At 40.5% G+C, this 16,630-nt stretch overlaps 1 long non-coding RNA gene across 2 annotated transcripts in view; it reads right to left on the reverse strand.

Annotated features, from left to right (window-relative positions):
• Positions 1–968, reverse strand: part of LOC109490037 — a 48,556-nt gene extending 47,588 nt beyond the window's left edge. For both annotated transcript variants that reach the window (XR_004627348.1, XR_004627355.1), the window contains exon 1: positions 886–968. This is a non-coding gene — a long non-coding RNA (uncharacterized LOC109490037). The remainder of the gene's footprint in view (positions 1–885) is intronic.
• Positions 969–16,630: the final 15,662 nt, after the last annotated feature.

Consider the following 16,630-nt stretch of genomic DNA (forward strand, 5'->3'; position numbering starts at 1 on the left):
TGAGCACAACGGTTATAATAGGTGGGATACTGAAGGTGCCAAAAAATGCTAACCAAATCAAGGTACATCGCAGCTCCCAAAGTTTCTCCCTCTAACTACTTAAATGCTGTCTCTGGTTTTCTATTAAGGCTTCTCTAATCCCCCTCTAATTACTTTCCCAGAAATCCCTTCTTCTTTTGGATCACTAGTGCTCTTACTATTGTTACTATTTTAAAATGTCACTGCAGGGGCGCCTGGGTGGCTCAGTCGTTAAGCATCTGCCTTCGGCTCAAGTCATGGTCCCAGGGTCCTGGGATTGAGCCCCACATCAGGCTCCCTGCTCCACTTGTGTTCCCTCCCTCTCTGGCTATCTCTCTGTCAAATAAATAAATAAAATCTTTAAAAAAATAATAAAATGTCGCTGCCCTGTAGTGTTGGTCATTAATGTCCTAACATTTCACATAGGTAATTCTCCCTTTAAAATTAAGAATTTATGCTTAATTCCAAAGAATCCCCACAGCCCTCAGAGCAGTGGCTGATAATGCGATGCTTGGTACCTACTCAACGCCCCAAGAGGGAGTACTGAACCACTCCTCACCTCCAGTGACCCTGTTTTATCTATTCTCGACCCCTGCCTGCATTTCCTCATCCCTGCCTCCTAATCTCCAGGCCTAACACCTCCTCCATCCCACATGGAAACATTGTCCCTTCTAGTGCCCAACTCTCTCAAGTGGCTGGAACCCCAAATGATGTTTGTTTTGTTTTTCGGTTTTATTTCATAATCCTCTCATTCACAAGGCTCAGATATGGTGTCCAGCTGAGTCCAAATGCTTGTTCTTGGAAATACCACATCTTTCAGTGACAAGCCCCACTGCTGGGTCTAGTCTATCATGCAAAGCGCCTTACTTTGGGTGATTTTTCTCTCAGGAATGTGAGGTTCGTCAGCAGTGCCCAGCCCAGTCCATCAGTTACAACCGTCGAGGTCTGAATCTCAACTGCCAAGAACGTTCAAATTCTTTCCCAGGGTGCTCCTGGGCACCAGTCCAATCAGATGGCGAGATGTCAGTTTTGTCACACGAGCATTCTGTGGCAGTTAGGAGGGTTTCCATCCAGAGCACAGGGAGGAACTTTGGGCGGGGAGTGGCGTGCTCCTTGGGCCAAGGAGTTCGAATCTTGGTGCTGACATATTCCAAACCTTCCAACCAAGTGATGGAGAAATTCCTGATAAATGAGGGTTAGCGGCTCTTCAGTGAGGACTCTGAAACTCACGTTGTACAGAGCAGCACTTGGCAGAACATTTTTTTAATAAAGAGGTTTGCTTCTTTTAAAAATTTCGGTTTAGTTCTAGAAAGCTTTGCTGAAAACGTGCATTGGCCAATTCCCATTAGCATTTTAGCTGCTTTTTAATGTCTGTCCTTGGGAGACAGTGTCAACTCTAACAACGTATGTGCCTGTGTGGTCACCCACCCCTCGCAGGTTGTCTTGAACAGCTTGGTTTCTCTCCCCAAGACCCCGCCTCTCCCCATAGACTATAAGTTCTAACAATAACCAGTCTCCCATATATTATTGCTGAATAATTCCTTCTTGGTGGCTTTATAATAACATTTTTCAAAGAATCTGTATTGTTCTGCTTGGCTCTTTTGAGATTCCTAGTATCTCATTACGTCAGGGTAGTCTTTGTTTCCTCAAGGTAAAAAAAAAAACACAACAAAAAACAGAAACCCACATATTAGTGGCCTTTTTATTTAGCTGTCACAATACCAGCAGTGGGAGAGTCACTATGTAGAGGAAACAATAGTAACATGGATCACTTCACATTAAAAAGTGGTACCTAATTATTGTTTTTAGGGGCAGTTAATGAGTGGTACTTGTAGGTGATTAAACACATTTGGGTTTGGAAGACCAGTGGGTGAGAAGCAAGCCTCTCTGCTTGGTAACAGTGTGGGGAGAGAGAGACTTTGAATACTGTGTCTGCTTCGAGAGTCCCATCCCACCCCACCCACAGCGCCTTCTCATGGGGTTTAACAATGGGCTGAAGATGACTGGGAAGCCACCCAGCCAACAGAGCCCATTCACAAAGGACATCCTGAGTTTGCTGCGTATCATCCCAGATTCAGCTCAGCAGTCATTGAGAACAAAATAATAATAATAATAATAATAATAAGCAAGTGTATTTACAGCTAGTGATGCTGAATAGAAGGGCCCTGAAAATGTCAAAGTTCAGGAGTCCCTACTCTCCATGCTGTATTATACCAGAGAGCGAGGACACGAAGATAAATAATAACCCTCCCAGCCCTCAGGGAATTCCACCTTGCAGCCAAGACAGACCCACAGACACTGCTGTAGATTGATTGTCTGCATCCTCCGAAATTCATACATTCAATCCTCACGTCTAGTGTGATGGTATCAGGAGGTAGAGCATTTGGAAGGTGATGAGGTCATAAGGGCAGAACCCTTATGAATGGGATTAGTGCCCTTATAAAAGAGGCCCCAGAATTAAGGAGGCCCTTGTTGATGAGCACCTGGTGATGCAGGGCAATGTTGAATCACTATATTGTACACCTGAAACTAATGTAACACTGGATGTTAACCAGCAGGAATCAAAATAAAAACTTAGAGAGAAAAAAAAAAAAGGCTGACTCACAGAGCACCGTTCCACCTTAGGAAGATACAATGAGAAGTCTGCAACCCACCCTGGACCAGGCTGGCAACCTGATCTTGAACTTGCAGCTCCCAAAACTGTGAGAAATAAGTGTTTGCTATGTATAGGCCACCCAGTCTGTGGTATTTTGCTATAGCAGCTTAAATGGACTAAAACATCCACTTAACCAAAAAAGCACTATGATGTGTTAAAAGAGAGAAATGAACAAAGCATTATGGGAGCACAATGAGAATGACTAACTTCGGCCAGTTTGGAGACACGGAAGGGGAGGGAGGTAAAGGCTTCGTGGGGGAAGGGTCATTTGAGCTGGGCTTTCAAAGAGGAGGAGGTTTTGGCAGGTGAAGCCTGGACCCTCTGGCAGAAGAAACGTAACAAAATAGCAATGAGACATTAAAGCATGTAAGTAACAGAGACCAAATTGGCAAAGAACTTTCAACCAGACTCCTGCAACCACAGTGCGTTCAGTGCTTTCTGGAAGATATCCCTTTCTGCGATGGTTTCAGTTGTTATAAAATTAATACATGTTAAACACCTTTCCTTGGTTCAGCCAGAGCTTAAAAATCAAGTTTGTGCTGTATCGAAACTGCCTGTTCCCCAACTCTACTTCCTAAGTCTTTTGCTCAAACTATGGACACCAGTGTAAAGAGCAACTTGGGAAGACATGAATGATAAGGTGGAAAGAAAGCAGTTCCAGAAACAAGTGACGCTTTCTCATTGGAATCCACTATTTAGCAGATTGCTTCAGCCACTGTTTCATTTATTCCATCCGCACGATCCTGAGCACTGAGTTTAAAAACGTCTTTCCCTCCCAGGAGCCCCCAAATAGGTGAGCAAAAATAAAATGGCTGAAACGTAAGACATGGGTTTACTTTGGTGATACTGAGGGGCCAGAGCTGGTTAATGACAATGTTTTCACCAGACTGGGGCAAAATAAGCAAGCCTCAACTTTATCCTCCATCTTCTCACCTCATTCTTTCCAAGTGCTGCATGCCCTCTCACTGCACAAACCTGCGATTCTAGGGGGACATTCATCAGAGAGTGTGTCTTGATTCTCAAAAAAGTAAATGTATTTGATTTTTTTTTACATTGACATGTTATTCCCTTGGTGACACAGTAGTAGATGGCAGTTAGGTTACTTAAGCGCCTTTACTCATATGTCAATTCCATACTGGTCCCATAAAGATATTTTACCAGTTTTTTAAGTACAAAAAATATGAAAAGTATGAAAACTTTCAGTCTACACCATGCCAAACAAAACATTTTGCTGATTATTTTTTAATGTGTTTGCTAATTGTTTTGAAAATATTTAGATTCAGCCATGAAAGTAAATCCTTGTTGAATGCAGATATAACAGACTAGGAATTAATTATTAACGGGCTAGAAAGAAAAACTGCAAACCCAAGATTTAAAACACTTAGTATAGTACCCCCAAAAAAGAAAAAAAAAAAAAGCAGCAAATTATAAAACACTATGTTTAGGGACGCCTGGGTGGCTCAGTTGGTTAAGCGTCTGCCTTCGACTCAGGTCATGATCCCAGGGTTCTCTTTGCTCAGCGGAAAGCCTGCTTCTCTTTCTGCCCTTTACTCCCCCTGCTTGTGCTCCCTCTCTCTCTCTCTCTCTCTCTCTGACAAATAAGTAAAAATGAAATCTTTAAAACGCTCTGTTTAGATATGTGTCTAATATGTATTTTTCATGTAATATTCCACACACATATATGTGGAGGAAAAGAACTGGTTGGAGAATATATATATCCCAAGAGGTAGAATTATGGAAAGGTTTATTTTTCTTTTTACTTTTCTGCACTTTATAATTTTTCTATGATGTATCTATATTGCTCTTAAAAATTATTTATTTTAAAAGAAAAAGACTTGTGTGTTGATTTTTTAAGACGTCACTATAAACTATCAAGGATTTTTTTTAATTAAAATTTTAGCTCACTAATTTCTCTTTCAAGTCTCTGTGCTAAACAAATAGTAACCAACATTAAAACGTGTTGCAGGATGTGGTCAACATGATTTAGTGAGCACCTACTATGTGCCAGGTACTGCATGCAGAACGGGGACCCCAACAGTGCACAAGGCCAGTCCACAGGAAGCACCTAAAGAGACCAACCTCTTTCTTTAACCCCCTTAAAAGCCACTTCCCTCCACGAAGGTAAGCCTACTGCTCAGGATCCCCAGGGTGGAAGGTAAAAACCTCCAGTTTTAAAGTTACCCGGGTGACAAAACGGGAGCATTTAAGTCTTGCTTAACTTAGACTAACTTTTTTTTTTAAGTAAAAAAAATCCGGGGCGCCTGGGTGGCTCAGTCAGTTAAGTGGCGGACTCTAGGTTTCAGCTCAGGTCATAAGCCCAGGGTTGTGGGATCGAGCCCCACGAGGGGCTCTGCGCTCAGTGGGGAGTCTGCTTCAGGATTCTCGCTCTCCCTCTGCCCCTCCCCACCCTCTCTAAAACAAACAAATATACCTTTAAAAAATAATTTAAAAAAAAGCAGAAGTAAAAAATCCTGAGGAAGCGCAAACTGCCAGCTAGACAGATGACGTCACCTCTTTTCGTCTACCTTTCCAAGCTTCGGTTCACGGTGGGCAGCCACACATGCAAAACTTTCTCTCCGCGCTTGTCCTAAGGGCAGTGTGAGCAGATCCAGCTGTGCTGGCTCCAAACACATTGATTTTCAGCACTAAGCAGACTTCCTAGAGAAACAACTGTGCTGTGGCAACGGGCAAATATAATAAACATATTTTATGATTTCTATCCTAAAGCGTAAAACAACAAACTGGAGTTAGAATGTATGCTTTTTGGGTATGTGTAGGTGTGTGTGTCTCTGTTTGAGTTGCACACTAATGTAATAAAAGAAATACAGAGTTTAAGCTTTTCAGACCGGTTCAGTTGACCACCTTGAAAAGTTTAAACTCTTCTTGCAAAATTTGTACCAAGAGGAATATCACTGAGTTAATTCCTACTCTTTGAAAACAACTACTAAATGCAATGTGCTATCCTGGATTTGAACCTGAGGCAGAAAAAGGATGTTAGTAGGAAAAAAAACAGTCTGGAGCTGAGCTACCAGGAGTATACCAACATTGATTTCTTCATTACATCAAACGGACGTGGTGATACAAGACGCTAACGTTAGAGAAAACTGGGCAAGCGGTACAGAGGAGCCCTCTGTTCTATCTTTGCAACTTCTGTGCAAATCTGACATGATTCCAAAATTAAAATTTTATCAAAAACTTACCAAATAAATAAATAAATAAAAGTTACCCCAGGTGAGTCTAAAGTTGTCAGCCTGGAACCCACCTCAGAGTGCCACTCGTCAGGCCGTTAGTTGCCATTTCTTTACAATCCTGAAAAGCTGTAAACCAAGTAACGGTTCAATAATAAGAAAAGGTTTTAATGATGTAAGGATAGTTCACATAATAAAATTTTACACGGCATTCAAAATCCTATTTTCAATTACTATTTACGGTCTGGGGGAATTCTCATAATGAAATGGTCCTTGAAAGAAAACAAGTAAGAAAGTTTTTATATTCATTATATTCCTTTTTCATTCATTTATATTACATAAAATATATACAGAGAGGGAAAAAAAATAAAAGATTGGAAGAAAATTGGCCAAAACAGAACACTGTTATCTATTATTTTATAGTGACTTATTTTTATTTTCTATCTCATTTTAACTTCTCTGAGTTTTTCCAAATTCTCTATAAAATGAATGTGTATTGCTCTAATAATCACTAAAGAAAAGAAAGAAAGAAAGAAAGAAAGAAGGAAGGAAGGAAGGAAGGAAGGAAGGAAAGAAAGAAAGAAAGAAAGAAAGAAAGAAAGAAAGAAAGAAAAAGAAAGAAAGAAAGAAAGAAAGATAGATCCCCTCTTGAAATAACAACCAGCCAGGAATTATCGTTCCTTCCTAATCACGGAACTCACGAAAAGCCGGATTCTGTGGCCGCAGAGATACAGGCCTCTATCTGCCGTGTGGGCCTAGATTATCCACAGTCCCCTGGCTTCTGGGAGGCAGGACTTTATGAAATAAGTTTGATGATCCTCATTTTACAGATGAAGAGATAAAGGCTCAGAAAGCTCCATTCACTTGTTAATCAAAAAATTCTTACAAAGCTCATTAGCCAGGCATTCAAGTGTGACCAGGTCTCAGCCTCTCCCCACCCGGATCCCAGGGACTAGTGATTCGTCATTCAGGAATTTGCTCACAGCTAGAAAGTGGCAGAGCCAGACTGCGAATCCAGGTCCTTCTGGTTTCAAATTCAGACTCTTTTTTTGCTGGAGCACCGCTCTTCTTAGCTACGTGTTCAAGGTATACCAGATCACTTGGGGTCTAGCACAGGGCCCCATAGGCAGGCAGAAAAGGACACAGCCACACTGTTGAGGTTCTCTTATCTTCAGCTTATCTTTGCAATCCCTCCGGGCCACAAACCTAGAGAGACAGAGGATTTCCACCTCTCACTAGAGAGTAGAGGAGAGCTTATGACCGAAAAGAACGGGATTGTATCATATATACACTTTCATCACATCACTTCAGTTTCAAAAACTTTTCGAGCATTCCCCCACTGCCTGCTGACATGGTCATTCAAGGCCCTGCATGACCTGTGCCAGCCTTTTTCCTCTCCACCCTTCCCGCGATGCCCCTCCTCTCTCTGCGTGCCTTGCCCTTCAGCCCCTCCGCTTACTGGGCTACCTGTCTGTGTTGGCTCCATGGCTTTGGGCAGGTTTACTTAATATCATTAGGCTCCATAAAAGGAGAATAACATTATCTCATCAGAATCTATTAAGAGTTAAATAAAATGCTTTCCAGTGAGCACTTAGTAAAGCCCCAAATTTAAATGATCTGTAATGTTATTCTATTGCTATTATTATGGCTGTTATTGTTGTGAATCCTTTGCGCTTTGATTTTCTCCTCCCATATCTTTATTTGTATCTTTTCCTTTCTGAATTGCCTTTTATCTTCCTCCTNCATTATCTCATCAGAATCTATTAAGAGTTAAATAAAATGCCTTCCAGTGAGCACTTAGTAAAGCCCCAAATTTAAATGATCTGTAATGTTACTCTATTGCTATTATTATGGCTGTTATTGTTGTGAATCCTTTGCGCTTTGATTTTCTCCTCCCATATCTTTATTTGTATCTTTTCCTTTCTGAATTGCCTTTTATCTTCCTCCTCTTCTTCGTCCACATAACTTAAATCTAAGCCATTCAAATTCCAGATCCTTCCTGAAAGTCCTACGGGGCAGTCTTAGCCCATAGCAAACATTCCCTTCTCGGAACCTTTTTTGTACTGATAGCAATTCTGCTTTGTGCTAATAATTGCAGAATAACCTAGTAGTTAAATGTTCAGGTTCTGGTGCCAAAATACCTGAATTCAAGTCTTTGCTCTACTCTTCATTAGCGACAGGCAAACTGGTTCACCCAGAGTTAGTGTCCCATCCCAGCAGGCTGTGCTGGAGAAACACCATCAGACTCAGGCCTATTACCCCCACCTGCGTCTGCTGGACATTGTGGCTGGGCTGTCCGAGTCTAGTCCCCGAGCCCGCTGGGGGTCACAAGCTATTTTAGGGATCGCACTGCCCAGATATATTAGGGATAGTTAGATATTCAGAGGCTGGGAATCCCCAATCAAAAAAAGCCACGAGGCCTTTGAGATCTCGTAGGCAAAAGTCAATCCCAAACTTGCAGTGCAAGGTCCTAAATTGAAAATTGGTATATTATAATAAAGCAGCCTCAGTCTGCAGTACAACAAAGGCCTACAGGCTTTAATTACGTTAGAGGACAGTCTTGTTGACCAAAGAAAGCAAAATTAATTAAAAAATGGTTTCTGTCTGAAAAAAGCCTTGGCCTCATATGGGAGTCATTCATATCCCCTGCTAAGACACGTACGTCTTGCCTAAAGCTCCATGCATGTAGTAGATATGCAAAATATGCTAGTAATTGATTTATCAATTAAAAGATGAGTTTTATTGGAAAAGGATAGCAAAATTGACACCTTTTGCCCAATAATTCTCCTTGTAGAAATCTCAGCTAAGAATACACTTTACAGGGGAGGGGAGAGTTGAAAGATTCACTATAATAGAAAAAAAAGAGACAGCCTCAACATGCATCAACAAAGGAATGAGTAAATGAATTATGGTAACTCCACGCCAACGCAGCCATTTAAAAAATGCAGAGACTCAAATGCATACTGACTTAGAAAACTCTCCAAGAAATATTTTAAAGTAAAAAAAAAAAAGCAAATTTCAAAAAAATTAGACATATTTCTATATATGTTTATTTTTTAAACCTCCAAAGAAGTTGTATTTGTATGTAAAAGTGGTGAAAGGAAATTGAAAAGATACAGAGCACACTTCTGACAGTAGTCACTTAACCTTTAAGAGGGGAAGGACAGAGCGCGTGACTGTCTGGCAAGGGAGGGCTGGAAGGGGTTGGGATAGAAGCCCTTGAATCTTTTACAATAATGCTATATTTGCGTATTACCTATATCATAAAAAAGACAAAACCAGACTGTCAAAGGGGACATACACAATTTAAATTTTGTTAGAAGTAATTTTTCTAGAAATGCTGCAGTCAAAAAGATATTTGCCAGTCTGGCCACCAGATAAAAGAAACTGATTATTTCAAATCACTTATTTGCCTCTCTCTCTCTCTACCCCAGCCTCCCCACGCCCGCCCGTGTGTGTGTGTGTGTGTGTGTGTGTGTGTGTGTGTGTGTCTGTGTGTGTGGTTTAAAGGTTGCTTTCCTTCAGGTCATTATGTTTACACTGTCACTTTACTCTGCCTTATCTGAGAACAAATTCCTTTGCTAATGTGTTTTTAAAAATTAGAAAGTTTCCTTACTTAAAAGGCACCAATCAATGGGATTGACTTTGTTAGCAAATGTGCTGAGCAAAATCTGATTTGGGGGGAATGACGGGCCCAGGAAGTGAAAAATTAGCATCACATGCCATTTCAGAACGTGACAGTAGTCACTTAACAGATTTTCCTTTATCTTCCCAAAGGAGTGCCTTTCAGGACAGAAGTTGCCTAATTGTTTCAGGACACCCAGGTGAAGCCAGGCTGCGTTCCCCTGCCCTCGTCCTCATTGTTCCCTTGAACACTCACCTGCCCACACCTCCGCAGTTTACCTCAGCAGCTTAGAGAGCTAGCCTGGGGGCTGTTGCTCCCAGTCAGCGTGCCGCGTCCTGCTCTGAGACCCTAAAGAGGCTTTGTGGTATCATAACTTTCAGACAGACAAGCTGCTAAGGTAAACAGGAGGGGAGAGCCATGCCAGGCCACACACCTACAGGACAACTACATTTAACCATTAGCACATGTCACATAGTTGAAGATGGACTGAAACAAATAGTCCCGGGCCATCAGAAGCCCCACTCCCCATTCCTAAGTGGGTTTCTCTCCTTTTCCGCTTCCTCAAAAACACCAGTAATCAGACATCAACAGTCTCAGAGATCTCAAAAATTCAGGGGCCACAGCAGAGTTCCCAGACTAGGAACAGTGCAGGACATCCAGGAGGAAATATGCCACCAACCAAAAAACATCCAGCTGGTTCACAGAATATCGAATGATAAAGATCAAGAAATGTCTTCCAGATAGCAAGAGACAGGAACACTGCCAAAAGGATATTTGAGCAGTTTTTTGTAGAGGTTAGTTTTACAAAGCGTTTTCATCTGTCAGATAAACTCTAAACATCAAAATAGGAGTTTGAGCCCAAACTTCAGGAAGAGGTTAGCGATATACATGAAGGAGATATGAGGCTATGTCTCCAGTGCAAGAGAAGATTGGCAATTACCTAGATAAATCAAGTTCAAAAATCTGAGTAAGGCAGTCTCACTGATGAACAGACTTCTAACTCTAGACCTGCTTTTAAATCTGTGTCTTGGATTAGATTTCTCAGTGAGAGATTATTTGCTCACTCCTGTACCGTCTGAAATAAAAAGAAGCACAGAGGAGACAGAGTGTATTTTGCTTTTCCTCTCTCAGGACTTTTTTTCAGGGCAAAGAGAAGTCAGTTTGGGGGACTGGTTAGCATCTGCTCTCCCCTTGCCCCCAAATAGAAATCTCTATACAGTCCCTCTTGACAAAATTTGGGGCCAACTCTCTCAACATTCTGTTTGTGAAAAATGCTAAAAGGACATGCTGGCCTCTTCCTGTAACAATTCTGACACTAACCCTCCCTTTTAAGTGTAAGATCTGGAATGAAACTGGGAACGTGAATCTGAGAACACCGGGCTATTACATTTCCACTTTGGTCTGTTTCTGGCTTGATTTGATTAAAGTCCACTCAGACTATACCTCCAACGTCTTACTTTCTCATTCTTCCACCACAGTTTAATCCTTAATTTCCTCTTCTGCTGGAATGCTTCATGCTGAATGATTGGATTAAACTCCAGCACTTCAGGATGTATCTAAGTCAGCGTGGTGGTCCAAGCCTCCTTTAATTGGTAAGTGGCTTTTCCGCATTTATCAATATTAAATGTTGCCTCCTCCTTACTTTCTTTAGTTAATGCAAGCTATTTTCAAAGGAGACAGAATTTTGCAGAAGAGGGGCTTACCCCTTCCTCAGGGAGGGGGAGGCTGGCAGCACAGCACTTACACTCACCTTTTTTTCTCTTTTGTTTAAAAGAAACATTGCATTTATTCTTTGTCTCCAGCTTTCACGGACTTTTTGTCTTTTCTCTCCTTTAGATCTGTGTATGTTCACAACACCTGTCTCTCTGGGAAGCACATATCCCGTTTCTTCAGCTCACCCGAAGTAGACATATATATTATTTCCCTGAGGGTTAGAGAAAGCTATCAGAACTTGGCAACATATAAAGTAAATACCCACTAATTGCAATACATTCATTTAAATCAGGTCTTTATCCTCCTTAGGCATTGTAGTAGGTGGCTTCCTTTGAAGTCTTGTTGAATTTGTCCAAAATTACCTTGCCCGAGGCAGACGGCTGTTTGGAACATTTGTTCCGAACCAATCCCCAAAGCAGTAAATCTTAGCGTTGGTAACGGCTCACATGCCACAAAGAGGAAATGTCCTGGGTAGGGCATGGATCCAGGCTTAGATCCCCCATTATACACAAAGAAAAGAAAGAGAAAGGGAGAGATAACTGCACAACTCTCAGGGATATAATGCTATTGTACAACTCTGATGATGTTATAAACCACAAACCCTGTACATTATTGAAATACATAACCAAAAGCCGACCGGTGAATGTTTTCCCCCCTTTTTTCTGCTGCATACATACATGTGTGCCTCTCTCATTTTAAAATAATTGTGTCAGTGTTATTCGTCTGTTTGTTTGCTTACTTGCTTGCTTTAAACACAAGTAGCTTAAACCCTTCATTATTTTAAACGCAACCTGGGAATTTTATTGTACTTGTGGGAGAGAATCATGCTCCGTGGCCGTGAAGATATCATACCTGTCACAGACTCTCGTCGTCCCCCCAAATGCACTGATAATCTGATGCAAACAATCACCTTCTGAGATCTTTGGACTTACTCAGGGCTTTGTTTAGGCTCTGTCACGTACTTCTACCATGTACATAAAGCAGCTTTCAAGTCTTTTCACTCTGCTACAAGGCTTCACGTCAATTATATCAAAAACTGCTCAGCAGTAGGCAAGCGAGCTATCTGACTTAGAGTAAATGACTCCCTAGTTAATTACCATGGATACAGCCTGACGTCACGGCCTTCTTGAGTAAGGGTAGAATCGGAATCAGGTTGTGAAACATTTGCACATTCTATGAAAGTACTTTCATATGAAAGTACTTCATGGGACACTTAGGGTAATGACAACTCATTGCGATAATGCTCCAGTGATATCCCCATTTTTGGGTGATGGGAGATGAAGGAGAGTGAGCCACAGTTAGGAACCTCATCACAATATCAAACCAGAGGAGTTAACTATGCTTTATCAAAATGAGGAAACAAAACAAGAAGGAAGGTGACAGGGGAGCCAATAAGCAGGTGACTTGACTCACGAAAAGGAGGAAATCCCCAGGACAGTGGTGAACAGCGGTGGTAAAGGGCGGGATGACAGTGTGCAGGAGGCCAGGGGAAATATGTATCCAGATTACAGCAGGCAGCAGACTCTGGGGAAAGACTCAGAGTCGGACTTGATGGAACACTGGATATGCTTAAATACATTGAGAAGATTGAGATGGGGAGTATGTGAATATCAGTTGGTGTGAAATGCCTAGAAAAAGTATAAGCAAACTAAAAAAAAAAATGGAATAATGAGCACTGAAACTTTCAAAGAAAACAAAAAGCTATGAAAGATGCCATAAAAAGAAATAAGGGGTATCTTTACTTCCTACGATGGTGTGATCTCTGTGAAATGTTGTTAAGTTAAATGCTTCTGTTTCCCTAAAATAGTCATTTGATTTTATCAAAAATAAAAGGAGGGGCAGATGGGTGGTGGGGAGCAAAAATTTAAAAATCAAAAAATGAAACAAGGCAAAAACAAATCATAAAATTGAAAAATTTTTAAGGGTTACCTATATAGCAGGGAACATAATAGCTACATTTTTAAATATATATTGTTTTATAGATTTGTCTTTGGATCCAAGTTAATATTTTACATAATTATGAAGCAAAATGAAATTTTAAAACGTAATCCCTGAAAAATCAAAAGCAAGGTGAAACAAGTGAACCTGTGTGGCCAACTGATGGCATAACCTCACAGAGCGGAACCGTTCCAAATGACCTTTTACAACAGCCATTTGACCATATGTTCTTAGTAGGAAACACTCTAAAGATAACGGTGTTCTCTGATTATAACTGTTTTCAGTAATTATATTAGTAGTAGTCATGTTGGTATTGTTATTCTGAGAATGTTATATAATTATGTTGGTGTATTTGAGAACTGGAATTTTCAGTGTGAATAAAAAGAGATAAATACACAAGCTCAATGAGGTTCAGAAAAACCTCTGAATATGAATTGAAAATATCGGTGCTTTTTGGGGCACCTCGTGGCTCAGTCGGTTAAGGGGCCGATTCTTGGTTTCAGCTCAGGTCGTGACCTCAAGGTCCTGGAATGGAGCCCCACCTCAGGCTCCACGATTGGCAGGGAGTCTGCCAGAGATTCTCTCCTTCCCTCTCCCCCTGCCCTGCACCCCCTGCTTGTGTGCATGGGTGCTCTCTCTCTCTAAAGTAAGTAAATCTTCTTTTAAAAAAAGAAGGAAAGAGAAGAAAATATTAGTGTTTTTTTTGCATTTGCATGGAATATCTTTTTCCATCCTTTCCCTTTCATTCTGTCTATGTGTTTAGGTCTGAAGTAAGTCTCTTGAGGGCAGCATATAAATGGGTCTTGTTTTTTATCCTTTCTGCCGCCCTGTCTTTTGATTAGAGCATTTAGACCATTCATGATTAAAGTAATTATTGATAGAAAATATCAGTATGAACTGATGTGTATTTTATGATGTAAATGAATGTTTATACACACACACATATTTCCTAAATCTGTTCGCTGAAAAGGCCTAGAAAAAGTGACCAACCCTGTAGCAATAAGCACCACTAGTGTCCAGACATACTCTCTAAACACCATTTCCCAATAAAACAGACCAGTGCTCTTTGGAGAGACATCCAATTCCAGGTGTGGGGTGGGAAATGTACAAGATGATCCTGGAACATCTTGCATACGAGAACACAAACTGTTAAAGATGACTGAGGTTATATTGAAAGGATGTGGGAGCCAGCTCAACTTCACCTGCTGAAGAAGAGATCGTTTGAACATCAAGAAAGATAATAACTGGGGCGCCTGGGTGGCACAGCGGTTAAGCGTCTGCCTTCAGCTCAGGGCGTGATCCCGGCGTTATGGGATCGAGCCCCACATCAGGCTCCTCCGCTATGAGCCTGCTTCTTCCTCTCCCACTCCCCCTGCTTGTGTTCCCTCTCTCGCTGGCTGTCTCTGTCTCTGTCGAATAAATAAATAAAACCTTTAAAAAAAAAAAAAAAAGAAAGATAATAACTGCAATGGTTGGAAATATATCAAATATGATATTAGCACAGTTCCATAAATGGGGTAATTATTAGAGAAATTATTCAGAAGCTCATTTACTGATGTCTCTCTCTCTTGAACTTCTGTAATGCCCACTGACTATAACATTCATTTGATAATGAATAATATGCCACCTTATTTTATTTTCAATTTAGTCTGACTTTGCATGCCTCTTAGAAATGACTTATATTTTAAAAAGAGAATCAATATATACATATGGTAAAGAAAAAAATCAAAACATGCCGAAAGGTATAAATAAAAGTAATTCTTTCCTTATTTACACATTTCTAACCTCCCATAATTATCCCCAATCACCCAAAAAGTAACTATCATCATATATCTTATAGAACACTAAAAATAGTATGCTTATTTAAGCATACACACTATTTATAGACATCCTTTTCTTTTTTTAAAAAAATGCACAGGTAAGCTAATTCTGGATCCATTATTCTGCTTTTATTTAATTTTAAAAATATATCTTGAGGTCCTTTATATACCAATACATGCAGAACTACCTAATTCTTTTTAATGTCTACACAGTATCCCATTCATTATATGGATGTCCCATAATTTATTTACCTATTTCCACATTGATGAATAGCTAGCCTTATTCCAGCTTTATTCTATCTATTTGGTATTACTATCTAACTCTATTTATAGCTGATTTGATTATGAACTCCTCATCCGGGCATGAAGGCTATGGCATGTTTCTCTGCATCACACACTATAAGCACTAGAAAATAATATGTGCAAAGTCTCCTTGAGAAATGCCCATAACCGGTTGGGTACTACAAATTTCCACAGTTTTACTTTTGAGGTCAGTGAATAGATGCTAATAATTCACCATTGTTCCTAGGGTAAGCGAGAAGCTCTTTACAAGACTACAGACCCTTTAACACTTTATAAATCAAAGCTAACACTTGAAATTACACTCAGAGGTGAAGAAACAGTCACCCTAGTGAAGAAGGGCATAAGCTACCTTGTGCCCTGAAGATTTGGGCTGATTTTGTCCCAACGGATCTTGTTTCTCCTTAGGGCCATTAGACTGTGTTTGAAGGTGGAAGGTAACATCGTGATTGAACAGCACACCGTGTACCAACAACAAGGCAACTGAAGTCTCCCGTGTTTTCCTCTTCTATGTCATCAGAGAGCATCACTACACTCGGCTTAAGGGCTTTGTCCAGCCTCCACATCAACCAAGGTCAATGAAGCCCCGAATGGGGGGTGTATGTCAGAGGTGGCTACTCCCTGGCACGTGAAAGGCTAATTCGCAGGACATTAAAGAAGTAAATAATGCAACGGACTAAATTTTAAGAGTAAAACCATTCTATCAGATAAGACAGATGCTTCTTTCTTTCCCCCTACTTTTGAAGTAAAGGGTAAAAGCATTAAAGGTCAATTCAGAGTTCTCTAAAATGATATGTTTAAATAATAGGAAATATTAGGATCCAATTCCGTGGTCATTTGTAAGGTTATTTCTTTGAAATTTAAGTGGCACTCCCTTTACTCTCACTCACGCTCACACACACACAAACAAGCACACACACACAGGTGTGAGAAGCCCAATCACTCCAGGATTAGCTGTTCCTCAGAAAGCTCAGTAATGATCTGAAATCCGAAGCCCTACTTGAACTTTTCTACTAATTCAGTAATTACTGCTGTGCCTGAAATTGGCCCCTTTCCTGCAATTACTCAACATGCACTTTCAGTCAAAGAGGTTAACACCTGAATTTAGATTCTAATTAGCACCTAAGGTAGAATTTTTTGTTTAAAGCTTATTAAAATGGGGACTTTTCCCAGCATAAGATTTCACTAATCTATACAGGTAAACACATGTTTTATGGATCAATCTGTTTCTGGTTATCTTAAAAGCAACAGAGGGTAGAGGTGAAACCAAGATCAACATATCACCATTTAAGATACTAACCTCAGAATAAGTCAAATTCAACAATACCTGGAGTTGTCAAGCTGGGCAGACCCTCAATATAGCCAAAGACCT

This window comes from Ailuropoda melanoleuca, chromosome 1 (assembly GCF_002007445.2).
Source record: "Ailuropoda melanoleuca isolate Jingjing chromosome 1, ASM200744v2, whole genome shotgun sequence".
NCBI lineage: Eukaryota > Metazoa > Chordata > Mammalia > Carnivora > Ursidae > Ailuropoda > Ailuropoda melanoleuca.